The sequence below is a fragment of the Hyla sarda genome, chromosome 3 (genome assembly GCF_029499605.1).
Source record: "Hyla sarda isolate aHylSar1 chromosome 3, aHylSar1.hap1, whole genome shotgun sequence".
Lineage (NCBI taxonomy): Eukaryota > Metazoa > Chordata > Amphibia > Anura > Hylidae > Hyla > Hyla sarda.
This window is the reverse complement of record NC_079191.1, coordinates 211972971-211985303: the sequence shown is the minus strand read 5'-3', so window position 1 is coordinate 211985303 and position 12333 is coordinate 211972971. Positions and strand designations below refer to the sequence as shown.

At 44.7% G+C, this 12333-nt stretch overlaps 1 protein-coding gene across 1 annotated transcript in view; it reads right to left on the bottom strand.

Moving 5' to 3' along the window:
* LOC130362079 (cytochrome b5 reductase 4) overlaps window positions 1-12333 on the bottom strand; it is a 270381-nt gene that overhangs the window by 226640 nt on the left and 31408 nt on the right. The gene's annotated exons all lie outside the window — the stretch shown is intronic.

The following is a 12333-nucleotide window of genomic DNA, read 5'->3' as shown; positions in this document are numbered from 1 at the left end:
AAAAAAATTATTATTATTATTATTTGTTTTTATTGGTTATATAGTGTAGGATAGGCTATTATTAAAAAGCTGCACAAAAAGGTTTTGGTGTATGCCTTGTGCTTACTTGTTTTCACAATATTAATTCCTCTTTCCCCACTGAGATGATTTTCTTATACTGCCTAGGTTTACCATGAAGTAGAGCCCTGCATTGGGATTGGGATCCCGCAGGTCTACGACACACACACGATGGTATGCTATACACACGATGGTATGTGTAGTGCATTGCACCCTAGTGTATGTAGTACAGACTGTGTACTACAGACACTAGGGGGCAATGCTCTGCAGTCTGCACATACCCACATGTGTATAGCAGTGTACAGACAAGGGTGCGATGCAGTCTGCACACTGTGGGAATTAGCTGCACAAATGGTAGGCAAACAAGCGGAAAGTTTGGGCAAAACAAAAGGGTTTATTTAAAAAAACAAGCAGGAACATAACAGTTCAGCAGAAGGCTTTACAGCAGCCTTTAAACTCAGCACAAAACGTGACTCCAACATAAAGTCCATACATGACCATGTAGCGGTGATTAGTCCTGGTGCAGAGACGCAAGTCTATCTCCGTCCTGTTTCCCAGGGCAGCTTTGTGCTTTCTCCAGCTTGTAGCACAATGTGGAGGACAAAGCAAACAACTCCTCAGGTTCACACTCTCCTCACCAAAGGTCTAAGAGCAGCAGAATTTAAACGCCTCAAGAGGTCCAGTAAAGCCCGGAAGCAGGGCTGGATTAAGAGCATCATGGGCCTGGTGCTGAAAATTGTGATGGGCCTTTTTATCAAAGTATATAAAATGAAAACGCAACACACGTTGTGTCACGTTTTATGCACATTAAATTACCAGGATAGGTAGCATGTTCCCCACATTAGGCAGTAGCAGGCTCCCCACATTTTTAGGTAGTAGCAGGTTCCCCACATTAGGTAGTAGCAGGTTCCCCACATTCGGTAGTAGCAGGCTCCCCACATTAGGTAGCATTGTCGTCATTCCCACATACATTATATATATATATATATATATATATATATATATATATATATACACACACACACAGACAGACAGACACACACAGACAGACAGACACACACAGACAGACACACACACACGAGGCGGCTCTAGACTTTGTGAGGCCTTAGGCGAAACTTGAGCTTTAGGCCCCCACGAACACAAGATATGCACGTGACAATAAAATGAATTATATACAAAACACAATTGGTATAGGATCCTTAGCACTGTGATGTCACTGTGCACATTACCCTTGTACTATGACATTACTGTGTATTTTTCCTGTACTATGACATCCCTGTGTGTATTATCCATGTACTGTGACATCACTATGTGTATTATCACTGTACTGTGACATCACTGTGTATCATCCCTGTACTGTGACATCATTGTGTGTATTATCCCTGTACTGTGACACCACTGTGTGTATTATCCCTGTACTGTGACATCATTGTGTGTATTATCTGTGTTCTGTGACAACACTGTGTATATTATCGCTGTACTGTGACATCACTGTGTGTATTATCCCTGTACTGTGACATCACTGTGTGTATTATCCCTGTACTGTGACATCACTGTGTATTATACCCATACTGTGACATCACTGTGTATTATACCTGTACTGTGACATCACTGAGTGTATTATCCCTGTACTGTGACATCACTGTGAATATTATCGCTGTACTGTGACATCACTGTGTATTATACCCGTACTGTGACATCATTGTGTATTATGCCTGTACTGTGACATCACTGTGTAAATTATCGCTGTACTGTGACATCACTGTGTATTATACCCGTACTGTGACATCACTGAGTGTATTATCCCTGTACTGTGACATCACTGTGAATATTATCCCTGTACTGTGACATCACTGTGAATATTATCGCTGTACTGTGACATCACTGTGTAAATTATCCCTGTACTGTGACATCACTGTGTAAATTATCCCTGTACTGTGACATCACTGTGTATTATCCCTGTACTGTGACATCACTGTGTATATTATCCCTGTACTGTGACATCACTGTGTATTATCCCTGTACTGTGACATCACTGTGTATTATTCCTGTACTGTGACATCATTGTGCATATCAACCCTGTACTCACTCAAAGAACAGGGTTATTATGCACAGTGACATCACAGTACAGGGTTTATATGCATATGAACAGTGATGCCAAACTACAGGGTTATTGTGCACACCGTGCCGTCACGGTACAGTGACAATACACACAGTGATGTGACAGAACACAGATAATACACACAGTGATGTCACAGTACAGGGATGAGACACAGTGATGTCACAGTACAGGGATAATACACATAATACACACTGTGATGTCACAGTACAGTGATATTACACACAGTGATGTCACAGTACAGGGATAATACACACAGTGCTGTCACAGAACAGGGTTAATATACACATAGACCTCATCGTACAGGGATAATACACACAGTGATGTCACAGTACAGGGATAATACACACAGTGATGTCACAGTACGGGAATAATACACACAGTGATGTCACAGTACAGGGATAATACACACAGTGATGTCACAGTACAGGGATAATACACACAGTGATGTCACAGTACAGGGATAATACACACAGTGACGTCACAGTACAGGGATAATACACAGTGACATCACAGTACAGGGATAATACATTGTGAGGTCACAGTACAGAGATAATACACACAGTGATGTCACAGTACAGGGATAATACACAGTGATGTCACAGTACAGGGATAATACACAGTGATTTCACAGTACAGGGATAATACACAGTGATTTCACAGTACAGGGATAATACACAGTGATTTCACAGTACAGGGATAATACACACAGTGATGTCACAGTACAGGGATAATACACACAGTGATGTCACAGTACAGGGATAATACACAGTGATTTCACAGTACAGGGATAATACACAGTGATTTCACAGTAAAGGGGTAATACACAGTGATGTCACAGTACAGGGTGTACTAGTACCCTTGCTGATGAACTGTTATTGCATTGCATGGGTGGGCAGCACCCAGTACACCCCCACCCCCAAGGTGAATGTAAGACAACTGTGATACGCAGTGTATGTATCGCCACTCACAAGGGAGGATGCAGAGGGATTTTCAAAAGGATTGGGGTTTACTAGCAAATTAACACCTCCATATCAGGATGACATATTACTACATCAGTAAAAAAAAAAAAATAACAATAACCACTGTAGACAGATTAGGATCACCAATATCACCACTATTACAAATATTTGAGCCACACTATGACCACTCCAATTACCACTATATAGTGACAGGATAATACTAAATACAGACCAATATCCCACATGTAGATCCCATATTAGTGTTTCCCAAGCAGGGTGAGGTTGCAAAACTACAACTCCCAGCATGCCCAGACAGCAATTTGTAGTTTTGCAACAGCTTGAGGCACCCTGGTTGGAAAACACTGGTCCATATAATGTGACCCCCAGGTCTACACAGGCTCTGCAAGGTGCCTGGAATATTACTAGACAAAATAGCACTGTATGCAGTGATGGAGGCCCTCAATACAAGTGTAAACCCAGCCTGGCAATTACAGTACCATGGATGCCTAAAAAGACAAATACATACACACATTCATCCATATGTATATATACACATATATACATACATACACACATCCATATGTATATATACATATATAGATACACACACACACACACACACACACGTGTACATACCCTAACTATATATGCACATACCCTAGCTTTCTGAGATGCTGACAGGATCCTCATATGGCTTCCAGTGCTGGGGGTAAGGAGTCAAGACCTCTGACCTCAATACCTCTGACCTCAGGATTAAGTCATGTGGAGGAGGGGGCACAGACAGTTCTCCTCCTACTTTGCTCTCATGTTTCATGCTAGCAGGCTGCGGTGCTCTGAGGATCCTTTCCCTGCTTTAGGACCCGACAGCAGGACGGCGCTTAGAGCATGTGCAGCATAATAAGATAAGTATTGCTGTGATTCCTACAATCTATGTGGCAGGATGGGCAGCCAAAAAGCACTGACAATATAGGCAGTGCCACTACATGCCCCCCATTCACTCTCCTAGTTACCTTACATAGAGGCCATCTACTCCCCCAGTTCTTCTTCCTCCTTACGCCGATCACCATCAGTGAAAGGGTGGGGGCCAGAGCGAGGCCCCCACCAGTGCGAGGCCTTAGGCGGTGGCCGCCTCTGACAGACAAAGACAGACACACACACACACATAGACACAGTTACCTGTCCTGCGCTGCGCTTCTCCTCTACGGCAGCGGCCTGACGAGTGACGTCACTGACATCCTGCGCGGGTCTGCGGAGGGACGTCACATGCGCGACGTCTCTCATCAGACTCAGGCCGGTCAACCGGAGGAGGGTGGGGTAAGTGAAGTCTTCCAGCATTTAGCGCTGCTCACCTGAAGCACTAAATGCCTGCTTGTCTGGGCGTCGGGCAATACAAGTTATACGCCGGTCGGTCTGTGCGGGCCGTTTGTGCAGGCCACCAGGCCTATTTTAACGCAGGGGCCTGGAGCTGCCGCTCCATCTGCCCCTACGTTAATCTGGCCCTGCCCGGAAGGGACTATGGGAATGGCCTCCCACCCACACTACAGCCGTTCCAGAAAAAGAGCCCATTTAAGCTGCATGGCAGCTATCCTAACTATGCACAGGTCAGTAACCTACTGTTACTGACTAAAAATGCTCTTTTTCCCCACTGAACTCCGGGACTTCAGTGGCACATATATTGCAGCTTCTTTGCTGCAACTTATCTGTATGAAAATGCCGAAACGGACTGCTGGATCAGCCTTCTTGACAACTCTGGAAGTTTACTAGTTAATACAGCAACCTTTTTGGCACATATCTACCTTCCACCACTCTACCTGCTGGCCGCCTAGAACACATACCATCATATGTATAGGAATGTGTATATTACAGATAAAGACATTAGGTTCTTAGCAATGAACAGACCATGTTTTATTTTAATTTTAATTCTAATAAAAATACCACAGCTGGGGCCCCGGTGATCTCCCGCAGCATAACGTCACGGCACACCCCCTCCATTCATGTTTATGGGAGGGCGCTTGACGGCAAACATGCCCCCTCCCGTAGACCTGAATGGAGGGGGCGTGATGTGACATCACATGGGGGCATGGCCATGACATCACGATCACGGCCGGGAGTGGGTGGGATTAGATACATATGTTGCGGGAGTGGAACAAACACCAGAAGCGGGCGGTATTTAAAAAAGGACTTTTTTACTAGCGTGTATTGCCCCTTTTATACTGCATTTAGTGCATGGCAATGTGATAGCAGAGCAAGAGCCGGCCAGAATAACAGGAGAAAAATTACAGCATATGTCGTCTTTTTCTCCCGTTATTCATAACGGCGCCCCCCCATAATAGTAAATGGGGACCTGTTGTTTGGCGTTGCACCCCGTTATAAGAACAGCCAATAAAGTCATGAAAAAAAAAAATAAAACTTTGACGCCCGTTCTCAATGGGGAGCAACGGCAGTGTGAAAATGGCCTAAATAAGTCACATTTCGGGGATGCTAAAATTTGTTCCTTTATCTTTTTTTTAAAGGGAAAATTTCATGTTAAAAAAAAACGTATCCCCGCCCGAAGCAGAGGCAGCCATACCCCGTCCATAAAGCTCTATGGGAGAGCCGAAGATTGCCGAACGGCTCTCCCATTAGAACTATATGGAAGGTGCTGTGACACGCTCCTGTCCTACAGCTAAGGGGCCCCAAACAGAAGATTGCGGGGGGGCCCTAGCGCTTGGACTCCCCGCGATCTACTGTTGAACTTATCCCCTTATCCTTCGGATAGGGGATACATTTTCTAACATGAGATTTGTCCTTTAACATATTGGCCCTCATTTACTATTGCAAACCCGACATGCTTAAAACCCACAAGGAAACCTACACTCCACTCTTAGCAAATGAGGGCCATTGTGTGCAAAACAACTATTTTCCCATATACCTGCATAGGGCACATTAAAGGTGAACTCCGGTGGAGAACTTTTTTTTTTTTAAAGAACTGGTTTAAATCAACTGGCTGCTGTATACTACAGAGGAAATTTTTTTCTTTTTGGATTTCTTTTCTGTCATGACCACAGTGCTCTCTGCTGACACCTCTGTCCATGTCAGGAATTGTCCAGAGCAGGAGAAAATCCCCATAGCAATCATTTGCTGCTCTGGACAGTTCCTAAAATGGACAGAGGTGTCAGCAGAGAGCACGGTGGTCGTGAGAGAAAAGAAATCCCAAAAGAAAACAATTTCCTCTGTAGTATACAGCCGCTAATAAGTACTGGAAGGATTAATAATTTTTAATAGAAGTCATTTACAAATCTGTTTAACTTTCTGGCACCAGTTGATTAAAAAAAATAAAAAAAAAAAGTACCCCTTTACTGTTAAAAATACTGCCACAATCATTCTGTGAATTTGTGGATGCATTTTTGATAATGAAATATGCCTGAAAATACATTGTGTGAACCTAGCCTGTTAATGTAAGACAATTTCCCATGATAAAAACACATACCACATATAAAGGAAAAAATATCACTATACATATGGCAGCCATACTGTTACTGACCAAATCCTGTATACTGAGACTAATATTACCAATAATACCAGTATAAAAGGAGGAATATCATCATCATAAATATTATCATCATACAGTTACTGACCAAATCCTGTATATTGAGACCAATATTACCAATAATACCAATATAGAAGGAGGAATATCATCATCAATATTACCATAATACTGCCAAGTCCAGCATACTGACCAATATTATTAATCATACCAGTATAGGAGGAGGAATATTACCGTATCACCATACATATTACCAACATACTGTTGTAGTCAGTGAAGTCAGTTTATAGCAGAAGTGTCCTGAGCTTCATATTATTCTACAACAAAGTTACACTTGTATCAAGGCTATGTTCACATGTCGAAATTTCTGTGCGGAATTCCGCATTAGAATTCTGCGAGGAGATTCCACAGCAGCAGAAATCTGTTGTATTCAATGACCTCTCACCCTACTTGTGTCAGTCACAGCTCAGGCAGGCAGCGGTCAGCACGGCAGACAAAAGTGTAGCATATGTACACAGTTACTCCTCCAGCAGAATACGGAGTATAGCTCTGCAGTATAATACAGGATATAACACAGGATTAGTACTGCATAAGTAATGTAATGTATGTACACGGTGACCCCACCAGCAGAATAGTGAGTACAGCTCTGGAGTATAATACAGGATATAATACAGGATAAGTAATGTAATGGAGTACAGAGGAGTAAGGGACGGACAGAGAGGTCTGGTGGAATACAGAGCAGTCAGGGACGGACAGGGGTCTGTTAGAGTACAGAGGGGTCCGGTGTAGTAGAGACGAGTAAGGGACGAACAGGGGGGTCTGGTGGAGGACAGAGGGGTCAGGGGTGGAATACAGAGAGGTCAGGGGTGGAATACAGAGGGGTCAGGGGTGGAATACAGAGGGGTCAGGGGTGGAATACAGAGGGGTCAGGGGTGGAATACAGAGGGGTCAGGTGAAGTACAGAGGGGTCGGGGATGGACAGAGGGGTCTGGTGGAATACAGAGGGGTCAGGGATGGACAGAGGGGCCTGGTGGAGTACAGAGGGGTCTGGTGGAGTACAGAGGCCTCCTCCTTCACTATACAATGCGGCCACAGCTCTTAAAGCGGCAGGACTGCAAATAGCGGCTCCAGTGTATTCAGTGCAAGAAGGGAGGTTGCCCGGCCTACCCGCAAATGCCCGGTTTGCCTGATGGACAGTCTGGCCCTGGATTCAATCCCCATACAGGAAACCTATAGGTATTCCCACACAGCAGATAAGGACATGCCTCTAAATGACTAGTCTTTTGCTACCACAAATTCAAAGCCTTTTTCAAGGCTCATACCTGCAAATACCTGAATTGGATTGTGTTCCTCAACCAGCTACAGTAGCCAGTACCGTGATCTGTATCTAGCCTATAGTTCTGTTGCATTTTATATAGTTCCACAAACACAGTCAGTGTGCATTGTGCAGTAATCTTAGGCAGTCAAAAAGAGTGTTGATAAGTAATACGTATCTACAATCTAGCCTGTAGTGTTAATAGGAGGAGGACTATTGCATTTCATACAGTTTCAGTACTCATTGTGCTGTCACTCTGCAACGCAAAAAGCATTCAAAGCGTTGAAACTTAGATTTGACAAGTAGGTTGGTGAAAAATCCCCCAAAAGGGTTAAAAGTAACCCAAAGAAAAATGTCTGGAAAAAGGAGATGGTGGACAGGGTAGAGGACAAAAGACCCTTGTCATGTTCTGTTGTACAGTCCAAGTACAGGTAGCGGCAACAGCAGCCAGGTGTCGTTTGGTACTAGTGACAACTGTCAGCCATACCAACAAGTTCTCACTGCCTGAGAGAGGTTATGTGGATTCCCAGGATGATCTGGCGTTACTGGAATATTTCTGTCGTACAACTTCTGAGGAGGAAGACTCTGACAATCTGATCGCGAGCCAGGATCGTGAGACATCGGTCAGTGGATTCCTTCACATCTACACTAACATGGGGAAGTGGAAAGGTCCATCCTAGATGCTGTGCTTCCTTATCTCTGACTTTGCCTGCCCCCCCCCCCCCCCTTACTGCTACGCAGAAGGATAGCACTAGCCATGAGGAGGAGTTGTGTGGGCACAGTAAAGCTTTAGAGTGTGTTGGTGAGGTGGTGTAGGTCGACTTAGTGGTCTTAGTCGACAAGATGGACTGGAGATGGTAGGCATGGAGCATCCCAACAAGGCCGCAAGGGACAGTCAAGATACCCCACAATGTGAGGAAAATGCTGCTGCCGCTACAGATTATCCTCCAGATCCCTCCCAAATCCTTTTCCTCAACCCAATCCCCCCCCCCCCAATCTCCTTATTTCATCGCTGCAAAATCAAGCACTGCCATGCTGTGTTACACTTGCTTAGCCTGGGCGAGAAAAGACACACAGCAGAGGAGCTGCTGCTCTGTCTTTAACAAGAGGTTCCACACTAGTTCACAGGTCATGAGCTGACATCGGGACAGGTCGTGGCCAATAATTGCACAAACATCAACAAAGTGCTGCATGTAGGTAGCATGACATACTCTCCCTGTTTGGCACACGTGCTAAATCTTGTGGTCAAACATTTCTTGACAACTTGTTGAGGTGTGAAGCCAGTGGTGTCGAGGCACAGGAAATTTTTTTCCAGTTTAGCCGTTCGTATGCTTTTAAAACATGACTTGCATCACTTACAGCACCAAAATAATCTTCCCCTACACATGTTGGACCGCCTCTACCAGCAATGCAAAGCGGTGACCAACTTACTCATGCAACAGCAAGACGATTCCTGGAGCCAGTGTGATTTACAGCTCAGGGATTGGCAGCTAATCAGGGACACTTGTCGCATGCTTATGCCTATTGAGGAGGCTACAAGATATGTCAGCAATGAAAACTGTGGCACTGGCGATGTGATGCCTCTGATATTCTTTTTGGAGCACATACTGACAGCGATGATGGTGTAAGGAAGGAAAGAGGAGACTTCACATCTTGATGGCAGCAGTACAGAAGTTCACCTTGAGGAGGAGGAATTGGATAAGGAGGAGGTAGTGGGACCGGAGGAGGATTTGGAGAGGGACTCTATTGAAAAGAGGGAACGAGGACCTTACTCAAGGCAACACTGATGAGGATGAGGAGAAGCATGACCAACCCTGGCAGTATGGGACAGAGGTGGAACAAGCTCGGATCTCAGAAAAGCTGGCAAAGATTGTAAGGTGTATGCTTTCCTGCATGCATAATAACAAGCATATTGTAGGATTGATGGGAAGAGGGGAGTACTAGATAGCCACAGTCTTAGACCCATAGTTTAAACCCAAAATGGGGAATTTTTCTCACCTTCTGAGAAGGAGGCTAAATTTGATTTATATAAAAGGAGAAGCTGCACAGCCAGCATGCCACGGCTTTCCAGCAAACACCTGCTGAATGGGGGTCCAGTCTCCACTCTCTGCAGAGTCAATGCTCCACTACCTCTGCCAGCACTACCCCAGCAAGAGGCAGGAGCATCAGCAGCATCTTCACATTTGAGCACATGACGGTGAAGTTTCTGCATCCTGTATACTCCCCTGACATGAGTCATGAAAGGGACGTGAATCACCACCTTAACAACCAGGTTGAGGCCTACCTCAGCAGTGCCCTTTCTCCGAAAGACACCATGAGCCAGATTAGACCATGGTAAGAACTTGCCCTGTTTGCAATGAGTGTTCTGTCCTGACCCCCCCCCCCCCCCCCCCCCCCCTTAGTGTCTTTTTGGAGAGAGTATTTAGCGCAGCAGGCGGTATGGTCACCAAAAGCGAAGATTGTCAGTATCGTGGAAAAATAGATTTTTTACTAAAATGAATCGGGCATGGATCAGTGAGGAATTTAAACCTCCTGTGTCAGATGCCACTGATTAGGCAGTACTACCACCACCCCTGCTGTACGCTAGCTACAGGTGTCCGCCATCTCCTGCTGTACACTCGCAACATCAGTTAGCCACCAGCCCACCACCTTCCTGCCACTATCAGTCTGCCATCTCATGCTATACACAAACCATCATCCCCAGAAAAGGGATAATTTTTTTGTATGAGAGCAATTTCTTCTTCTTCAGTCTTCACTATTTTTAGAATGGCAATTCTTTTACTGCTCCAAAAAAGGGATAATTTTTGTCCTTAACACAGCCGCAGGACATGTTTCTACATCATTCAGCATGCAAACAACAGTTCTTTATGCAGTCTGGCTCCTCGCCAGCTTTATTAGATAGGTTGAAGGATAAATAAAAACATAAGACAGGAAAAAAAATAAAAATAGACTATTTAGTCACTAACTAAACAATCGAGCGTGCCCTGACTATCATCTGGTCAGTGATAAACTTATGCCTCCTGCAACCTTCTACTCACTGTTCACACACAGCTTCTGCAACCTCTTGCTGTGTGTCTCATCCACATCACTCTTGGGGCCACTCACAGCTCCTGGCTGTGTGTTCCTCACCAGGACCCCTGCCTCCCCCCTGCAGCCACCTTGCTGTCTTATGGGGAGAGCACCAACTATTCTGTGTGACTTCCATTTAAACACACTTCCCCTTTCTGCTACCTCATTAATTAGGCCACAGGTGGAGGTTTCTCCAGGGTTAGCTAGGGTAGTAAACCCTTCCCTTGCCCCAGTGTCCCACCATCAATAAGCTTCTTACACCTCTCAGCCAGAATGTTGGACCACTATTCCTTTTCAAACTGCTCCAGGTCTCTCTTATTGGAAGGGTGCCTTTTCCCAACAGCAATTTTAATATCTCTCCACAGGTGTTCAATGGGATTTAGATCTGGACTCATTGCTGGCCACTTCAGAACTCTCCAACGCTTTGTTGCCATCCATTTCTGGGTGCTTTTTGATGTATGTTTGGGGTCATTGTCCTGCTGGAAGACCAGAGATCTCTGACACAAACCCAGCTTTCTGACACTAGGTTGTACAGTGCGACCCAAAATCTGTTGGTAATCCTCAGATTTCACGATGCCTTGCACACATTCAAGGCACCCAGTGCCAGAAGCAGCAAAAGAACCCCAAATTATCATTGAACCTCCACCATATTTCACTGTAAGTACTGTGTTCTTTTCTTTGTAGACCTCAATCCTTTTTCAGTAAACAGTAGAATGATGTGCTTTACCAAAAAGCTCTATCTTGGTCTCATCTGTCCACAAGACATTTTCCCAGAAGGATTTTGGCTTACTCAAATTCATTTTGGCAAAATGAAGTCTTGCTTTTTTATGTCTCTGTGTCAGCAGTGGGGTCCTCCTGGGTCTCCTGCCATAGCGTTTAATTTCATTTAAATGTCGAAGGATAGTTTGCACTGACACTGATGCTCCCTGAGCCTGCAGGACAGCTTGAATATCTTTGGAACTTGTTTGTTATCCACCATCCGGACTATCCTGCATTGACACATTTCATCAATATTTCTCTTCCATCCACGTCCAGTGAGATTAGCTACAGTGCCATGGGTTGCAAACTTCTTCATAATGTTGCACACTGTGGACAAAGGCAAATCTAGACCTCTGGAGATGGACTTGTAACTTTAAGATTCTCTTCTCTCCTCTTTCTGTTATCCACGCTTAGTGTAGCACACACAGAAACCCAATGCAAAGACTGGGGGAGTGAAATTCTCTCCTTTTTATCTGATTTCAGGTGTGATTTTTATATTGCCCACACCTGTTACTTGCCCCAGGTG